This window comes from Bidens hawaiensis, unplaced genomic scaffold (assembly GCF_021521415.1).
Source record: "Bidens hawaiensis isolate Kalapana, Puna unplaced genomic scaffold, B.hawaiensis_p1.1 tig00008726_1, whole genome shotgun sequence".
Taxonomy (NCBI): Eukaryota; Viridiplantae; Streptophyta; class Magnoliopsida; order Asterales; family Asteraceae; genus Bidens; species Bidens hawaiensis.
In genome coordinates, this window is record NW_027491630.1 from 205,078 (window position 1) to 226,074 (window position 20,997).

Here is a 20,997-nt window from a genome sequence, read left to right on the forward strand (position 1 = left end):
TCCTCATCAGTCACTTCTTTGAGTGAAGGAACTGTTCACTGCACAACCTTTTCCAGGTCATCCTCAGTCTCTTTAATTACTTCTTCATGAAATACCGGAGCACCTTGATCAACGTTTGCGTGTTGGTACAAATCCGGGTACTCTTCAGCTGTACCATCCTCCATCTCAATCTCTTCATCCTCATAAATAAAGTTCGTGTTCATAAATAACTGATCAAGTTCCAATTCTTCCTCAGTCTCTAAAGCAGTCAACTGATCGTCATTCAGCCCAAGCAAAATCGAAATCTGCTCCCGTGTCAAGGGTCTAATCACAAACTCACCAGCCTCTATCTCATCTTTGTTTACCACACTACAAACTACCCCTGATCCATCAACAAATACCACTGTGTTAGCTGCAATCATTTCAATTGGCTTGGCAGCTATTGGATCTTGATAAATAATTATCTGCTTGCTCGAATCATCACCGCCACTAACATCTGCACCAGAGGATGAACCATGCGATTTTTTAGGCTCACCTCCTGCATCAGACTCGTCAGGATCATCATCGTTATTCTTAAGTTTCTTGAGGGCATCTTCTTTACAAGTTAATTATAAAATCAACTCTTCTTGTTCTTTTAATTTCACCCCCTGAGACTCAAAAATCGTACGTAACGATATAGTCTCTTTTTGACAAAAAGAAATATAACTCATCATTCGTCGTTGATTCTCCATGAGTCGTTCTTGAGTTTGACGGTCAGCTGCCATTTGATTTTCATATAGATGTAGCAGATTTAACAGCATTTCAGTTTGACGACCTAGTGGCAATTTGTATACGGATGGATGAACAGGTTGAACAGGTCCTTGAGGCCGAGTAATTCACATGAAAGAGACATCACTAGGCGGAGGTGGAGAAAGAGTAGTTGTTGGCGGAGGAGGAGGTCTCATTGATGTGGTAGAAGATACTGTAGACACAGCAGGAGGCCTCGGTATTTCGGTTAACGCCATTTGAGGAATAAGACCGAGCCTCTCATGTGACAACATCGTCGTCGTCGAGTTTCAATAATTACCCCAGCCCCAGCAGACACGCGCGGCTTCATTGATGGTTCACCAGTAGCTACAGCTTTACCCTTTCTTTTTCTTTCCAGCTGAGCTTTCATGGTGGCAGCTAGAGCAGCATCGACTGCATCCTGTTGTTCTTTAAGAGCACGTTCACCAGCTTCACCATCACCATCACCATCACCATCACCATCATCATCTCCACCATCATTGTTCCCACCTTCTCCCCCTTCACACTCGGAATCCGAATCATCGTGGATCCAGCGCTCATTAGGAGGACATACGTAATCCGGATTGATTATATGACCAATCATCCGTTTATCCTGTGGCTTGTCTTTTCTATAAATTAACATACGATGCACCGTTTCAGCTTTCATATGTTCCATATCAAGAACATCGTTCCCCAATGATCGATCAATCACCAAATTTGGAATCAAATCCTGAATAATTAGCTGTAAAAAGCGAGGGTACATCAAGAACTTCTTTGACGGTAGAGTTTGCTGAATTTGCTCTTTCAGATGATCAAAGATGAGTTCTGAGTAGTTGAAGGGCTTGTTCAGGATTAGAGCAACAAATGCCGACTGCAAACTTAGCCTACATTCATCAAAACCACCGCGACGACCACTCATACAATGAAGTAAAACATGCAACAAATACTTGTATGGTGGACACAACCCATTCTTGTTCAACATAGATTTACGAATATCACCTCCATAATTCAAGCGTGTGAATAAACCCCTAACCAATGTCCTGTCAAATTCACTCGGGTTATCATCATTATCGTCAAATTGAAGTACTCGACGAATGACCTCAACATCAATCATAATTGGAGTCTGATTAATTGTAGCTCGAACCCATTTATCTGCCTCAACATATTCCGCCGTGTTCCAAAATTGTCTGATTATACTAAGATACACTTTAGGTTTAGCAGTGATTGCATAGTATATCTTTGAACGTCACAAGAAAGTTAACATAGCTCCAAACGTTCTCAAATCAGTCACATCATGATCAACATAAGCACAGATGTTGTGCTTCTTATCGAATGGCAGTAAAATCACTTCAGCTTGTTGATCTTGTTGTTGTGGTTGTCCTTGTGGAGGTTGTTCTTGTGGTGGTTGATTTTGTTGTTCTTGATCTGCCATGTTTTACTGTATTAAGAAAACCGAATATAAGAATAGATCTCAAAATATATAATCAAAAGATATGTGTAATTAATATATTTACGTATTAGACGATTTAAATCCTTTAATTAATGTCATTCGTTAGGAATCACTCTGAATCGTTACAATAAGATTACGAATCAGGCAATTCGCTATCAATTAAATATCTTAACGAACTGAACATAGCGAATTACTATTTAATTTTAACGAACTAAACTCTAGTTTGTTATATTTTAAGCGAATCCAAATCTGATTCGTGTAACATCTTATTCGCTTAGCTAGTTCGTTTAAAATCTTAACGAATTGGACACGAAACAGTTCCAATTCGCTAAGACTAATGAATGGTCATAATTAAGACTTGTTCTTTGACTTCATAAAGTCAAGGTCAAAATTAGGATGAACACATATAGTCAACCAGATGAACCCGGAAACGATTAGGCCATAACTATCATTGAATCATCACAATAATGAGCTCGTTGTACTCGGAATTACAGTCGTAATCGAAGATAAGTGAGATTAAGACTCAAAATCTCTAAGTACATAGGTTAGACGAACCCACAGTAAACACCAATATCACAAAACAATAATTAACCCAGCAAACAACAATCAAATCATGAATAAAGCCCACCAAGGGTATCGGAATATGATTCCGATCACAATGACATCAAAATCATATAGTTATTAACATAAATTATACACAAATGGATTTCAAAACATCGGAAACCCTTAAACTCTTAAAAGTTCATAATTTAACTATCTCGTAGCCATTTTTTACGAAAACTATATCGCCATGATCGGCTATACCTTCGACACTCAAATATATCCTTGAAATATCCAAACACGAAAGTCGAGATTTCAGAGAAAATTTGAACAGGGTTTCTTAAAGATGAAGGAAGAAGGCGAACAGTGGAAGACTGTTCGTTTTCTTGTCTTATATAACATTGCACGCAACCCGAGGTGCAGCTTGTACGAATCAGACGATTCGTTTAAATTAAAGTTAACGAATTAGCCCATTCGCTAACTCAATTCGTTACCTTATGTTGGCGAATCGCTACTTGATTCGTTAAATTAAAGGTAGAGAATCAAGACATGATTCGTGTCATGATTCGTTAAATATGCATAACGAAGGGATGATTCGTTACAGAGTGCCAAAAAAGAAAAACGAAAATATTAGGTTATCGAGAAACCTTTTATCCCGACAACCAAATACCAAAAAAGAAAAACGTTTCAGTTTTCCGAAACATAACTTAAAATTATTTAAGTATTTTGTACAAAGAAGACGAAAATATTTTTGGAATTTTTGTAAAAATATTTAAAGAATGTATTTACAAAAGAATATCCGGTCCAAAAAAAATAGACAATGTTTTTGTGTTTTTCAATGATTTTTTCAAAAGCAGTACATATTTTTGTATTTTTATTGAGTTTGAGCAGAGAATCATATTGACTAAATTGCCCTTCCATCACAGTTTTATATTTCAGCGATATTATGACTGGCGATAAGTCAGTCATTGGTATTGTTATCCACACAAATCTAATAACACACATTCAAGTATTTTTGTGATATGATTAATTTGTTCAATTAAAGCACAGAATATCAGAAACTATCAGCCTCTAATCTCGGTTCAAGCTTAATTTGATTTTTGCCAAATCACCCCAACTTGACTTAAACCTTTATATTGTTGATCAAAATTTTGATACCGATTTCGAAATTTTAAGCAATGCATCAAGTTTCCTTTACTGTGAGTGAGTATGCACGAGTCCATCTGTCGGCTTACATATATTGTATCCCCTGGGGTCCGTTTCTTATTGGTATTAAGACGCACGTAAGGGAGGAAAAATTGTATGACTAACAGCGGATTTTGATCAAGTCAGTAATTTAAATTGTACGAAGTACAGCAGTGATCAAGTTTAATGACTTTGGGTTTGCTCTAGAAAGCGGGTGAAATATTCATGCTTATGAATACCCAGACGGTTAAGCCGCATAAAGACTCACAATGTCCAGAATCTTAACGCTTGTTATTTGCTTTATTTTATTTTTGGGTGATCAACAAATATAAGGCTTGAGTATGACTGGTTATTACATTTCTGCCATCCTCACCAAGACTTTTTCCAGAGACTAACACCCCTTTCAATTTGGCGTTTCTTTTGTTTATTTCACATACTATACTCTACTGGGTTGTTTTAAGATCTACCAATGCACCAATGCAATTAAGCACACAGTCTTTTAAGCTTACTTTTTGCTGAATTTGGGGTCAAGATAATCAATGTACTATCATGTTCTCTTTTTGCTTCAAAAACTCAAAATTTTGAGGAGCATAAAGTAAAGAAAAGATAAATTTAATCGCCCCAGTTAATTTATGTTTATAAATAAATGGCTAACCATCAATTCACAAGTGAATAATAGGACCAAGACATGCAAGCATGCTTCACAAACTTAAATAACCGACATAATTTTCAGCGAGAAGATAATCTAAAAATCTTTTTGGTTTTTCTCTATACAAACTTTAAAAACACAATATTTTTGTCTTTTTCAAATTTCTTATAAAAAAAATAACTTTCACAATCTTTTTGGATTTTCGGATTTTTCTGTACAAAACATAAATCACATTTTTTTTGGTTTTTCAAAAAAATTTTAAAATGTTTTTGGCTTTTCTAAATATTTAAACGAAAAACATTAAAGAATAGAAATCACAATATTTTTGAATTTTGAATTTTTAATGTTTTTGGATTTTATCTAAACAATCGAAAAAAACACACTCTTTTTGTATTTTCTAGATTTTCACCCCTTAAAACCAAAATAAATTTTAAAAGAAAAATATGACAGAAAATAAAGATAGTCATCCTTGTTTAAGGATATCAGCGAGAGTCTTCAATCCATTTAAATCAAGCAAAAATTTAAAAGGTGTTTTGTCAAAAGCTTTAGTAAACAGATCGGCTTTCTGAAAATCAGTATGTACTTTCTCAACATACTCAGCTTCGGCGGTTGAAGTGGAGACCGTTGTCTGCTTCTTACACTGCCAGGATACAAGCCGGTTTCCTAAAAATTGACATCCCGCAGTCGTTGATTTGAAGTTGTTCTTGCATACTCCATAATTTGAGTCTGAGTAGGCAGTAAGATCAAAAGTATCATCCTTGGTGTACCACAACCCGATGTCTGGATTTCCGCTCAAATACTGAAGAATTCTCTTGACTGCAGCTAGGTGAGTCACTCGTGGACTTGCTTGATACCTAGCACAAAGACAAACAACAAACATAATATCAGGGCGAGAAGCCGTTAAATACATTAAAGAACCAATCATGGCACGATAGAGGGTAGGATCAACAGAATCCTCCAATTCATCCGGTGATAAATTGTGTCCTACTGGAAGAGGAGTAGAAGGGATTTTTCCGACAGAAATCTTGAATCGGCTCAAGACGTCATTCACATACTTAGTCTGGTAAATAAAAATTCCGTAAGCAGACTGGTGAACCTGCAACCCTTAAAAGAAATTCATCTCTCCCATCGAGCTCATCTCGAACTTTGTTTGCATGGACTTCTCGAACTCCTTACACAATGTGTCGTTTGTAGACCCAAAAATAATATCGTCAACATAAATCTGGACTAGAAGAAGATCATCACCAACAGTTTTATAAAATAAAGTGCAGTCAACAGTTCCTCGTTTGAAGCCATTATCTGACAAATGGTCGGCGAGCGTGCCATACCAAGCTCTCGGGGCTTGATGTAGACCATACAGGGCCTTGTTTAATCGGTAAACACGGTCCGGATAATCAGGATCTTCAAAACCAGGTGGTTGTTGGACAAACACTTCCTCGTGTAATTCACCATTGAGAAAAGAACTTTTAACATCCATTTGATAGACCTTGATATTCTTATAATCTGCATAATCCAGGAAGATTCGAATCAACTCTAATCTTGCAACTGGAGCATATACCTCTGTGTAATCAAAACCCTCTTGCTGATGAAAACCTTGCACTACTAGACGTGCTTTGTTTCTGACAATCACCCCTCGATCGTCCTTTTTACACTTAAATACCCACTTAGTCGGAATGGCTTTCTTGACTCTAGCAGGTTTGTCTATTAACACCCAAACGTGCAAATTGCTGTAATTCTTCTTGCATAGCTTCTACCCAAGAAGGATCTTCAAGTGCCTTACGAGCTGTCAGTGGCTCAACTTGAGATAGAAAGCAATAGAATTTAGCAATATTCACAATTCCCGAAGAATGTAATTTAGTATAAGCACACAATACGTTATTATCACTGGACGAAGCAACTTGATAACGTGTACGAACGCCCACATCAAGTTCGCCAGTGATGTTTTCCCGTGGATGATATCCATGAATCCTAAGAGTGGGATTCTCAGGAACAACAACATTATCGAATAAGTTAGTGTAATGTTCACCCAACTCGGGAGAAGAAACATTATCACTGTCAAGATCAATAAATTGAACTTCAGCTTGATCATCATCCGAAGAAGTAGAAACATTATCAATAACAACTGGAGAAACAACTTGAGGTTCTTCAGTTGGAGCATCTGGTTGAGCTTCAACTTCATTAGAAATTGAAGATCTTGGAATGGTCAAATGATCTTCAAAGTATGCTCGAACCAGATCTTCATCGATGTGTTCAGTCGAAGGAGTAAATGAATTAAATAAACTATTGTAGTCAAACATCCAGTCTGGACCTTTCTCTTGAGGAGGAGTTGTGTACTTTTGACAGTCCACATGGTACCATTCTTCAACACAACTAGATGTGAAATTAAAAACCATTTTCTTTGGAGATGCATATCCCAAGAAATACCCTTCGATAGCTTTTTCTTCAAATTTACCCGAATCCTTCTTCAACATTGTACACGGACACCCAAATGGTTCCAGGTACTTTAAATTAGGTTTTCTATTATTTAAGATCTCGTAGCTTGTCTTCTTGAGTCGTTTCACAGTTAGAACTCGATTAAGCGTATAACAAGTTGTATTCACTGCCTCATTCCAGAATTGGACAGGAAGCTTTGAATCAGCAAGCATAGTACGTGCAGCTTCAATCAGAGTTCTATTTTTCCGTTCAGCAACACCGTTTTGTTGAGGTACATAAGGTGCACTATATTCTATGTGAATTCCCTTTTGAAAACAAACGAAATCCAATATAGTGTTTTTGAATTCAGTACCGTTATCACTCCGGATTCTCCTCGCCTTTTGTTTATACAGTGATTCGATCTTAGTAATAAGGTTTTGTACCAAAACCGGTGTTTGATCCTTCAAACTCATAAATAACACCCAAGAGTATCTTGAATAATCATCAGTCACTACAAGACAATACCAGTCTCCAGAAATACTCGCACGATTCACTGGACCAAACAAATCCATAGGAAGTCGTTCAAGAGGAGTATCAATGGAATTCAATAACTTAGAGGGATGTGTCTGCTTCTTCTGCTTGCCCTTTTTGCATGCAACGCAGTGATCGGATAACTTAAAATTCTTTAACGAGACACCCTCAACTAAGTCATTTGCCATTAAATAATTCATCTTTCTGACATGTATGTGACCCATTCTACGATGCCATAGAATTAGTCTTTCTCGATTGCTTTCGAGACAAAACATGTTTCGATCGATGCGGATACTTTAAAACTCATATTTAAGACATAATATCATTTGATCGTGGTAATCGCATGACAACCATGTCCTCGGGAATAACATAACCCGGTTTCAAGATAAGACATTCGTTGTCAGTAAATATCGTAGTGTACTTTTTATCACAAATCTGCGATACACTCAATAAGTTATGATCAACTTTGTTGCAATAATTAACTTTCTCGAATGTAATGTGGCCATTTGAAACTTCACCCTCTTGTGTGATCATGCCTCCAGAATTCCCTGCAAATGCTACATAACCCCCTTGAATATTTCTTACGTTGGTTAATAGGTCGAGATTCCCAGTGATATGACGAGAACATCCGCTATCCATGATCCAGTTTTCACCAGAAATGGTCTTGGATGAACCCTACACACAAACAAAAGTGATTAGTTTAAAAAGGTAGCCCAGGCCTCAGTCTTGGGCACCTTGTGGTTTTCTCTTTGATCATTAACTTGTGAATAAGTTACCGGCTTATTCACAACTGTTGTTCAGCTAGACTTTCAACTGTTATTCACAACTGTTGTTCAGCTAGATTTCAACTGTTGTTCAGCTACTTGTGAATAAGTTACCGGCTTCCTAGACTTTCGTCTTAAATAAGCTGCCTGAACAATGTTTAAATTCTTGTTTTGACATATGGTTTCAGTTGGAATGAATTTTGGTTTCACTTGACCGTGTGTCTCATTGACAAGAAGAACCTTCCGAGGATTCACATTAGAGAACAAAATATGAGTATCATCAGCATACGACACAGGTCGTTTCAGGATCTCCTTGACCAATGGAATTGGCTTAGATTTGTCCATGTTAAAAGGATGAAGATTCTGATATTTCTGCTGACTACAATTCCTTACAACATGACCTTGTTGACCGCATAAGAAACAAGTTCGCATGTATACATGATGATGTTGTGAAGTAATTGGAATAAATGATGCAGACGGTTGAAGATGACTCGCATTTTTAGTCATGCTCTTAGAAAACTCATCAGATAATTCAGATTTTTTCTTTAAATAAAAATCTAAATTAGAACAGTTCGAAAAACTTTTAAGTGTATCTGTTCCTGTTGACTTCACAAAATTAACTTTCTTAGCTTGTTTTACAAATTGTTTTGCCTTAGTCAATGGGTCAGATTGAACTGGTTTTTGTTTGAGCATACACACGTTCAAGTTCTTGAATTTTTGAAGTTTCATTGACAAAAACACTCTCAATAAGTTCAGGTTTGATAATACTTATTGGAATATCATTTTCAGTGAACATCGTATCCATTCCCTTTAACTTAAAAACTCTAGCCGATGAAGACTTAGAACTTGGAGGATTAATAAAACGCATTAAGTTCTCGTCAGAAATCTTTGGTTTAACTGACTTATTTTCCCTCACTGGTTTGGTTTTCACAGTTTCTTCCTTGTTCATTTGAGATTTGAATGAACCATACACAGCTTCCTCAAACTCTTGAGGTTCGCAAAGAATATGATTAGAACTAGGAATGTTCTTATTCTTGTGTATAATCTCAGGTTCAAACACATCCTCAATAATCACTTTGTCAAAATTTTCAACAAAGACTTTTTTACTTTACACATAAGGTTTTTGAGGAGCAACTTGGGGTTTCACAATTTCAGATTTAACCAATTTAGGTTTTTCAGAAATCACAGATTCTTTTTGACTCAAATCCTCTTCTTTTCTTGCAAAAGGATTAATTTTATAATCATTATGAAAAGGTGGTGGAATTTCAATAAAACCAATACCTTTCTTGTAATCTTTTTGTTTTCCAGATACCTCAATAATTTCATTCAATAGAAAAGATGAATTTCGAAATTTCCCCAATTTATTCTTCAACTCAAGAACCTCATTCTCAAGCTCAGTTATCTTAGAACGATGTTTCAAAATTTCCTGAAACTTTTGGTCATTAATGGTCATTTTCACAGATAACTAGGCTTTGAGATCGTGGTTACTTGTCGACAATGCTTCAATCTTTTCTCGAGATCTCCTTTGAGAATCAAGAGATTGTCGATATGTATCCTTAAGAGAAGCAATTTCTCTTATAAGATTATCATTTTGATTTTTCAATGCTTCTAACTTAGATTTGTTAGATTCACAGTCAACACATGATGTTTTAACAACTGAAGTAGCAGAAATAGAGTTACTAACCTCATTGATCTTGGCCATACAAGCAAACATTGATTCAGAAGGCTTGTTGCAAGAGTCGTCAGAATCAGATCCAGAATCGTTATCAGAAGACATCTCACTACCAGTAGCATCTTGAAAATCTTTATGTAACCCAAACATAGCCTAATTTGCTTGAACATCATTGCATAATAACCGTTGTGACCAATCAGTTCCATCTGCTAACATTGCTTGTGTTGTAGAAGAAGATGGTTTCTTTTCAGCATCACTTCCTCATGGTGTAGAAGCATTTTGACTTTGACCACGAGGTCCAGTGTATTCTTTCCTTGGTTTGTCACATTCCTTTGCGAAATGCCCAAACTCTTGACCATTATAACACTTTACTTTTAATTTGTCAAAACCCAACTTTTTATTTAAAGCTGGAAGATCTTTTCCGGTTCTCTGCATGAATCTTTTAACTTTACGAACGATCATAGCCATGTTCCATTTTAAATCAATGATTTCTAGATTATCTGGATCTATCTGATCATAGTCCTCATATGTTAAATCACTAGTGGCAATCTTACTACTCACTAAGTTTTCATATGAAGACATAAAAGCTGTCAGAAAAGCAAAATTTTGCTCAGCTTCCTTCATATTAACACTAGGTGGTGTAGCAAATGGATTGGTAGTAGTTGAACTTCCAGAACCATCCGAATTACCAGCAGAGTAGAAACAAACTTTTGGATCATTGAACTTCATCAAACGTGAGTATTTAGGAGTATACCCAATAGTATCATCACCAATCATTGGTGCAACATAAACTTCATCAAGACAATAAGAGCAGTCAGGATGAACAGATCCCAAATGTGCACAAAACCGAGGTTCCCACTTGGCAAAGTCACTGAACTTCATCAAACGTGGACATTTAGAATGTGAACCTATCTCGGTATTAAGTTGCAACATCTGTTGCATCAACATATTTTGAGACGCTAATGCATACATACCAGCCATTTTTGAAAAATTTAAGTGTTTAACGAATCAGATATGAAATAGCTTAACGAATCAGTGAACAGTTATAGCGAACTGTGAACAGTTATAGCGAACCGTGAATAATGTTTAACGAATCAACCCTTAACGAAGTTAAGACTAATCAGCAACGAAGTACCTTAACGAATGAGGTGAGTGTTTTAACGAATCAAAAGTCAACTTAACGAGTCAACTTAACGAATCACAGATAAGGTTAACGAATCATCCAAATGGCGAATAAGATGATGGTTTAGCGAATCACAAGTCAACTTAACTAATTGACTAAACGAATCACAAAGGATTAGTTTAGCGAATCAAATGATAATCAGTAACGAATCACTAAGAAATGCTTAGCGAATTAATATAACGAATCAGCTACAGTAGACTAGCGAATCACACTATAGCGAATCAGGTTGTTACAACCGTTTGTAACAAACTCTGACACCTTATGCCACGTGGAAAAGGTTGTTATGACACAAATCCCAAGAAGAACATGTGTCACACGAATCGGTTAATCTAGTTAACGAACTAGATAACACGAACCAATAACTCACACGAATTGATTAACAAACTGGGTAGCGAATTAACACTGTTGATAACGAATCACCAAGAAGAAGATAACGAATTACATTCATCTTCAAATCTTCAAAACTTCAAAAGAATTTCCAGAAATTTTGAAGATCAAACCCAGAAACTCAACAATACCAAATTCGTAATACAACCTCGTTACTCAACCAAAATTCACAAATAACCTACCAATCTACTCGTAAACCAAATCCGAATCCAATACATAACCTCGTAACCGATTAACACCTTAAACCAAATCAATTTGACCAAAAACAAACCCCTGTTTCGGACTTAAACCAAAACCAAAACCAAACCACACAAATCCAAATCAAGCCTCAATCTCTCTTAATCCACACCTATCCAATACCTTAACCAACACAAATTCCATTCAATCCGTCCATAATTCAACCAAACTAAACAAAAAATTGATTCAAAATCAAACAAAAACCGAAAAAACTTGATAACAATAACAATTAACACATCAAATCAAGTGTAAAGAGCACCAACAGCTCGGATACCACTTGTTGGATCCTGGATTAACAATCAATAACATTTAATATATCTCAGATCTGTTAATATCCAATTAATACTATTAAAGATCTAGCTCATAATTAACCTTGATTTAATGTTATGTATGTGTATATATTATCAATATATTAGATGTATAATGTTAAGGTGAAGCTTGAGAGAGAGCAATTACTCAAAATCCTTTCTATTATTCTCAAAAACTTTCATTAAAGTGAACAGTAGTTCACTATATATAGAAGGTGATCTGATTCGCTAACATCCCCTAGCGAACCAGCTTCCCCTTCGTTACAAAAATTAATATAACGAACCACCCCCTGATTCGTTAACATCCCCTAACGAATCAGGAGGGAATAAATTATAATATCTTAGTTCGCTAACATCCCTAGCGAACTAGACTTAACCTTAACGAACTAGTTAATAATAAACATTAATATTACATTAATTAATAAATAAAACATTAACGATAAATACAAAGACTCTAGACGCAAAACTGTGCACTAACACTATATAAGGAATAATTTAGGGCACGCCTATAACACACGACACCTAGACCTTACACCTGATTGTGATTTTAACGGCTGATATATTCCCGTACGGAAATCTGCCTAAAGAGTAAAGATCCAAACATTCCATTCTGAAACCCTAATTGATTTCTGATTATTTCTTACATTATACTAATGGAAATGATCGGGACTAATACCATTTAGTATGTTAGTGTTTCCGCCACTAATACCAGATTGTTCTTTCCAAAATTAGCAAGTCGTTAACCCTCTTGTCGACACTTAATGTGTGGTTTACGACATAGTGATTGAGCGATATGATCGGGACCAACAAAGTATGCTAGTATATGACCATAAACAATCATATTATCAATTCAATCAATCTCTTTCACACACACAAACACAATACCCACGACACTCATGCATTCATACATCCTTATCAAACTTTGCATGTTCAAGACCAAATACACTATTATCAAGCTTCAACTAACTTATTTAAACTAAAATGCCTAATATTAAACTAGGTTACCTTGGATTTTCGGTTTTGTGACTAAGGGTATGGAAACAAGAACTTGGTTATGCTTAAAGTCCGATCCTTAGCCTCTTGATTGTTGGTTATTGGTTATGCTTTCATTAGAAATCCTTAACTAAACTTATTGGATGTGTGATTTTGAAATGATGAATAATATAAAGTGGGGGTGGGGGGTGGCTAGCTAAGAAGAAGAAGAAGAGAGAGAGGGTTATAGTGGTTAGTTGGAGTGCAGAGTAGGTATGTGTTACAATAACAATCGTCCAAATATTATGATGCAATCATTGCCTTGTGTGTCTTCTTGTGTGTGATTAGACAAAGAGGGAGGTGGGGTTGAGAGGTGTCGGCAGATGGCGTGGGTGAATGAAGATATTTTGTGACAAAGTGTGGGTATTAAACTATGTATTAAGCTTCCGTTTTAACGTCTAACGAACTTTAGCTAATCAAACGAATCCTGTTTCTAATAAATTTTGTTACGTTTGATCCGATATTGAATTCCGGATAATACAAGCCTAAGAAATTGATATTTGGAAATAGTTGATTTCGGGCTCATACGGTATCCTACATTGGCTTTAGTTCGCTAATTTTCTAAATTTCGTAGTTCGAATCTTCTAAAAAAAAATTTATATATTATCATTAATATTTTCATAAAAGTTTTAATTTTACGAGTTGTTCCTGACACGTTTGGACTTTTATCCGTTTTTAAGTCGTCGCCAAGTGTCGTTTCGCGTAGTGTTCTCTATGCGCCAAAATTTGAACTTTTCGAACGTAGTTAAATATATCTCAAATATTTTTGGATTTTTTGGACTAAAATAATATCACCTATATATTATATTGTTTTATTTAGGTAAGTACGGATTACATTAGTACGGGTTTAAGCAAATTTTTAGCCGGGCGTCACAGTTTTAATAAGCAAGAGGGCACTTTTGATTGGTTCTAGCTCAAAAGAACATATACATGGAGCTATGTCGACTTACGTACGTCTTGTTGACTAAACAATCAGGTTATTATACCACGCCACGTATCATCCCCTCTTTCTTTCCATAGAGGAGAGATAAAAAAAAAGAAAAGATATAGTGACCGTGTCGTAAGACCTTGTTCCTTTCTACTTGACTAAGTAATATTCCACTCGTGCAGTGGGTGTAGGGGCTAGCCCATGGTGCGGTCAGCTATGATATACACAATTTCGTCTTTAGTAGGTTCATCTACAACATCTGGTGGTGCCCACGTGGGCGCGTTCATCTCTGGGTCGGTCTGGTCTAATTGAAGTCATTTGTTTCGCCGACATCTTACTGACTTTACCTCTCATGCTGAAGTATATTCTCCGGTTGCAATATTGGAGGGTATACGTATTTTCTTAGCCAATGTTGCCTTTAATAATTTCAAGGTCTATCAGATGGATGTTCAGAGTGCGTTTCTTAATGGGGAACTTCATGAGAGGTGTATGTGAAGCAGTCTCCTGGTTTTGAAGATCCGGACTATCCTGAGCGTGCTTACCGATTAAAAAGGGCTCTATATGGTCTACCTCAAGCCCCGAGAGCTTGGTATAGCACACTTGCTGACCATTTGATTGATAGTGGCTTCAAATGAGGGACTGATGATTGTACTCTTTTACAAGATGGTCGGATAAGATTTGCTCATTGTCCAGATTTATGTCGATGACATTTTATTTGGCTCAACCAAGGACAAGTTATGTATGGACTTCGATAATTCGATGCAAACAAAATTTGAGATGAGCTCGATGGGAGAGATGAGTTTCTTCTTAGGGTTGCAGGTTCATTAGTCTAACGATAGGATTTTTATTCATCGGACGAAGTATGTGAACTATGTCTTGAGCCGATTCAAGATAAGTTCCAGAAAGATTCCTTTGACTCCTCTTCTCGTGGGTCACAATCTTTTATTGGACGAATTGGAGGATACCGCTCATCTGACCCTGTACCGAGCAATAACAGGTTCTTCAATGTATTTAACTGCATCATCCTGATATAATGTTTGTTGTTTGTCTTTGTGCCAGGTGTCAAGCGAGTCCCCGAGTGAACCATCTGGCAGCTGTGAAGCGTCTTTAAACTATCTAAGGGGTAATCATGATATCGGTTTATGGTATCCCAAGGAAGATAGTTTTGATCTTACTACTTTCTTAGAAGCCTACTATGAAGGATGCAAGATCAACTTCAAGTCTATAACGGCAGGTTGTCAATTTTTAGGAAACAGGCTTGTTACCTGGCAATGTAAGAAGTAGACAACGGTCTCTACTTCAACCATTGAAGCTGAATATGTGGATACCTCGAGTTGTTGTTCACAGTATCTATGGATCCAACAACATTTGTGTGATTACGGTTTGAAGTTTCTTAGTACTCTAATTTTTTATTGATAACTCAGTTGTGATATGTATCACAAAAAACCCCGTGCACCACTCTAAATCAAAACATATCGAAATTCAATACTATTTTATCCGTGATTGTTATGAAAAGAAACTAACTGAAATTGAAAAGGTACATGAAGAAACTTGAGATGAATCCGGGTGGGATCCTGTCAATGTTCCCCGGTCTTCGAGATGAACGAACCGACGCCTTGATCTTCTTCTCCGATTGCTTAGAACCTGCCATGGAAAAGTGGAGGAGTGGAGGTAATTGCTATAAGTTTTCCTCTTGTTTACAGACACAAACATTTGTTGGAGGCCAAGGGTCCCAGAGAAGGTCCTTCAAATGAATGATTAAGGCTCCTTATATAGGAAATTCATGGCCACCATCATGAAACCCTAACCTTTATCGGGCCAGGTCTGGTTAGGGTTTAACTCCACAAACCCCCAGCCCAATGGGCCTAGTTAGTAGACAATAATATTCTTATATAATACATAATATAACAAATAAAAGGTCGTGCCGGTATTTGACGTACCCTACACCTACACTACACATGGATCATCAATCGGCAGACCTTTTTACCAAAGCTTTTGATAAAACAAGACTTAATCTTTTGCTTGGTTTAAATGGCAATGTATCATTTTTATTGTTTTCGTACAGTTGGCTTGTTAAATTTTCTTTCTTTAATAAATTGGTTTTGAGGGGAAGAAAAATGGGAAAACACAAAAATATTATCCTTTCTGTTTGTACATATAAAATCCAAAAACATTGAAATATTTTAAAATTCAAAACATTGAAAAATTGCTCCTCAAAAAGATTTTTGAAGTATAAAGGGAAAATGATAGTACATTGATCATTTATATCCTAAATCCAGTAAAAAAAATAGCCATAAAAGACTGTGTGCTTAATTGTATTAGTGCATTCGTAGGTCTTAAACAAACAAGTAAGGAAGAGTATATGATTTAAAAATAAAACTTCCTAATTGAAAGAGGTGTTAGTCTCTTACAACGTCTTGGTGATGAAGGCAGAAATGCAATAGACTTGTCATACTCAAGCCTTAAATCTGTTTGAACACCAAAACGACATCACGAGAAACTCGCAGTATCCGTGTTGATTCTGAAATGTTGTATTAGGGATGTCTGCCTCTTTTACTTTCAACTGATGATCACCATATCTGAGATATATTTGGGAGAAGCAACTAGCAAATATGTTGGAACGATTCTCACTTTCGTAGGGGATTTTGGGATTGTTTTTTAGTCGCCGGAGAATAAACGATTCTCATCATTGCCGCTGCTACGTTTGAGGGTTTTACAACTTAATCTTTGAATTTTTAAATTTGAATTTTAAATATAGTTTGAGATGCCACGTCGTGTGAGCCGATTGAAGCATTTATGGATTTAAGGATTGGTTTAGACATACAATGGTGACTAATACTTCAAGCATTAAACATTGTAAAAAACTTATTTTTGAACATCTCAACATTCTCTCTCTAATATCTATTATATATATATATACATACACACACACACACAAATATGTAGGGTGAGGATCCTAAAAGAACCTTTTGAAATTTAGAACTTTAAGAATCATTTTGGATCACTAGAAACCTTTTCACAAAAACTATTAAAAAAACTAAAATTAAAAAAAAAATCAAAACCAAAATGTTAATCTAGCATCCCGGTTTCATAAAAAATTCTGGATTTTGCTAAATTATACATAAATATATATTATCATCTAATATTTAGTTACATATTATACAGGTATGTAAATTATCATTAAATCAACTATACATATGTGTATAAAAATAACATTGTATATACATATAACTACATACCTGTTTATAAGTATTATATATATACATGTGTATATATATATATATATGTGTGTGTGTGTGCATCATTTAGCAAAATTGAGAACTTTTTTTAATGAAGCCGGAGTGCTAGATAAAACGTTTGATTTTTTTACTTTTTTACTTTCACATTTGTTTTAGTTTTATAAATTTTTATATTATTTTTTTATTTTTTCTTGAAGGGTTTTTTATGGTTCAAAATGGTTGTTAAATTTCTCAATTTTCAAATGGTTCTCACACGATCCTAATCATATATATATATATATATATATATATGTGGGTTATGTTATGTACAAATAATTGCTTAACGTACGTTACGTACACAAAATACGTTCAAGGTTAAAAAATACTCTAGCATTCATGTCAAATTCCCAACCCTAAAACATTCAAGGTTAAACCTTTAATCATTCAGGTTTAAAGTCTAAAACGTTCAGTCAATAAAACATAAACGTTCATGCTTAAATCGTAATACATTCACGGTTACAACCCATCATTCAAAACTCAAAATTGATTGATTGAAACTTCAACTTGATTATTAATTTTCATTGAATCGATTGCAAAGATTAACCGATCAATTGGCTTCAATTTTAAACCTTTTCAAAAGCAAAACAAAAACCTATGAAACAAGGGGAACGACGTTCGTGTTTTTCGTGTGAGTTGCAAGACCCTCTTTTTAGACTCCGGTGATGGTGAAGGAGGCTTGTTGTTGTAGGCGAGTGGTGGTAGAGATGGATTGAGGGAGAACGGCGGGGGCAGATGAGTGTATGGTGTTGAAAAGACAATGTCTCAATGACATGTAGGAACGATATGACAATATAATACTATCTACTCTTCAATATTATGTGCGAAATTCGTAATGAGATTAATTGAGCACAAGTAATCTTTTGAATCTCATATTCTTTATATTAATCCAAACAGTTTCAGTGCATAACAAATATTACAATCTTTCTACTCAAGTACTTTGGAATGAACAACCCCTAAACATAACACATAAGTCTAGTATTTATAGACTTGGATAGCGCACATACGGTGAATATGATAGATACGGCGCATAACACCGTATATGTACATATGCGTTGCATATGGACTTATGCGCTATAACATACAAAATTGCATTCCAAACTATTTTGAATACATACAAGACCCTAGCACTAGACATCTATGCACTAACAAACTCCCCCATTGCATATTATTGGGTCATGATCTTGAATCCTTCTTTCTTTATCTTTAATAATTTTATTCAGATGGCTTCAACATCATTCAGAGCCTTTGTCACCCCCAGCCACCTGAGATTTGGTCAGATAATCTTCAACTAGGCTTTCGATCAATCAAATTACCCATGTACTCTTGATAGCATCCTAGCCATATGAAGATTCATTCTCTTGACCTTGATCAGAATTAATATTTAGATGGTGACAAATAATTTTAAAGGATCACCACCATTGTTTCCAATTTTATATATGATTCTCCTAACTGATTGCATTATATGCTCAATTATACAATCATTAGGAGATAGTAAATCTAGGCGTTGTCTTGATTGTATACTTTTGGTCATTTCCTTGTAAATCCATGTAATATCATCAACACTATCATCATCTTCGTCCGAATCAACCTCATCCATTGTAAGGCCCCGGTCCCGGAGCCCTACTTTGGACGTTAGATTTACTCATAAACACAGTTCTAAATATCATTGTGAATTAAAACATTTTGTATATAAAAACATCAGCATTCATTACAAAATATTAAAATCATAACTTTAAACTTTTAAATTATCTTAACGTAAAACATCATAACTTTTATTCGCCGATTGCCAGCCAGCTCAGTCCATGCCATGTGTCCCCATCAAGCCAGCTCCTTCATCCTATTTTTCTGCGTGCATACTAAAAGTCATCTACGTTGAATGAGTTCTAGTTAATCTGGCAACATACATTACATTCGTATATATATATATACGTATCCGTAGATACATGTTACATACTTAACCTACTTCTTTCTTTCATACATACGTACATGGATACTATATATATATATATGTATATATATATATATATATGAAAATGATCAAATACAATAATCTTTTATCTTACATTACGTAGGGGACACTCTTAAACCCTTAGTTTCAAAAACACGCTAACCCGAAAATCACAACTACACGATTTGTTCGCCGTCCATCACCTCTGATGTCCCATCAAAGTCCACCGTCCATTGTTGCAGCCATCGTCTACCTTGGTGAGCATCGTCCTCTTCCCAGACGATCATCGATGACTCTCTGATCGTTATTCACAGGTTCATATATTTTAGTCAATTAATCAATTAACTATTTGAAACTTAAATTGAAATTGCTGAAGCCAGTTGATCAATTAACCTTGAAATTGATCCTTTAATCATCAATTCATCCAAACCTACACATTTCGATCTTCAATCAAATCAAATTTTTATATGAGCATAATGGGGTTTTAACCTTGAAAGTATTAGATTTGAAACTTCAACGTTTTATGTTTTTACCTTGAAGGTCTTAGGTTTTAACCTTGAACATTCTAAGGTTTTGAAACATCCTAGGTAAATCCGACATTGGCCGTGGACAAGAGAGATCATTGGTTCATAACTAAACACACTGCCTCTTAAATCACCAACACGTTTTGGGCTTAATGGTAGTGGACTAGAGGAGAGCTCCATTGTTAAGTGTGCTCAGCTGGAAGTATTAGCGGGATGGGTGACATCCTGGGAAGTCTCCACCTGGGCAACCAAAAACAAATCCATGACCTCTTCGTGGGCAAATCAGACAATATTGGTGGTGCGAGGGGCCGGATGTTACAAGTGGTATTAGAGCCACTTTTGTGCCGTACGGGATGGTGTGGCAAACCTCATCAGAGAAGGTGAGTCTCCAGGGGTGTCGTGAGGTACACCTTAGGCAAATCCCATATCTTGGATGGGATGGTTGGGCAAACCTCATCGAGGACGATGAGTCCAAAGGGGGGTGTTTATAACATCCTAAGCAAATCGCACATCGGCCGTGGACAAGAGAGATCATTGGTTCATAAGTAAATACCATGCCTCTTAAATCACCAACGTATTTTGGGCTTAATGGTAGTGGACGAGAGGAGAGCTCAACAGTTAAGCGTGATCAGCTGGAAGTAGTAGCAGGATGGGTGACCTCCTGGGAAGTCACCACTTGGGTAACCAAAAACAAATCCGTGAGCTTCTCGTGGGCAAAGAGGACAATATTGGTGGTGCGATGTAACACCCCAGCTAAAGCGGAATACGCCCAAGTGTGACGTACAGATTGTCCAAAACACATGTAACACTATTAAGTGACAATACTATCATTAATTAATTTAAACATCAAGTACACAAGTTTGTAACAAGAAATACAAGAAAATACAAGAACAATTAACAACTTGTTCATTTATTAATATAACCTAAGTTCTAGTTTCTTCTTCGTTTCATCCTCTAATATTTATACCTGTAACATATACATAAATAAAGTCAACTAAATGAATAGTTGGTGAGTTCACACAAGTTTTTGATATACGTACATAAAACTCATACAATTCCATTAACAAGTGTAAATGAGCAAGTAATGTCTTTTCCAACTGGGATTGTGCACCAGCGTACTCAGATAAGCGCAAGTAAGGTCCTTTCCAGTTGGGATTGTGCACCAACGTACTCGGATAATGAGGCCCTTTTCCACTCATAACAACAAATGTATTGAGCGTAAAGG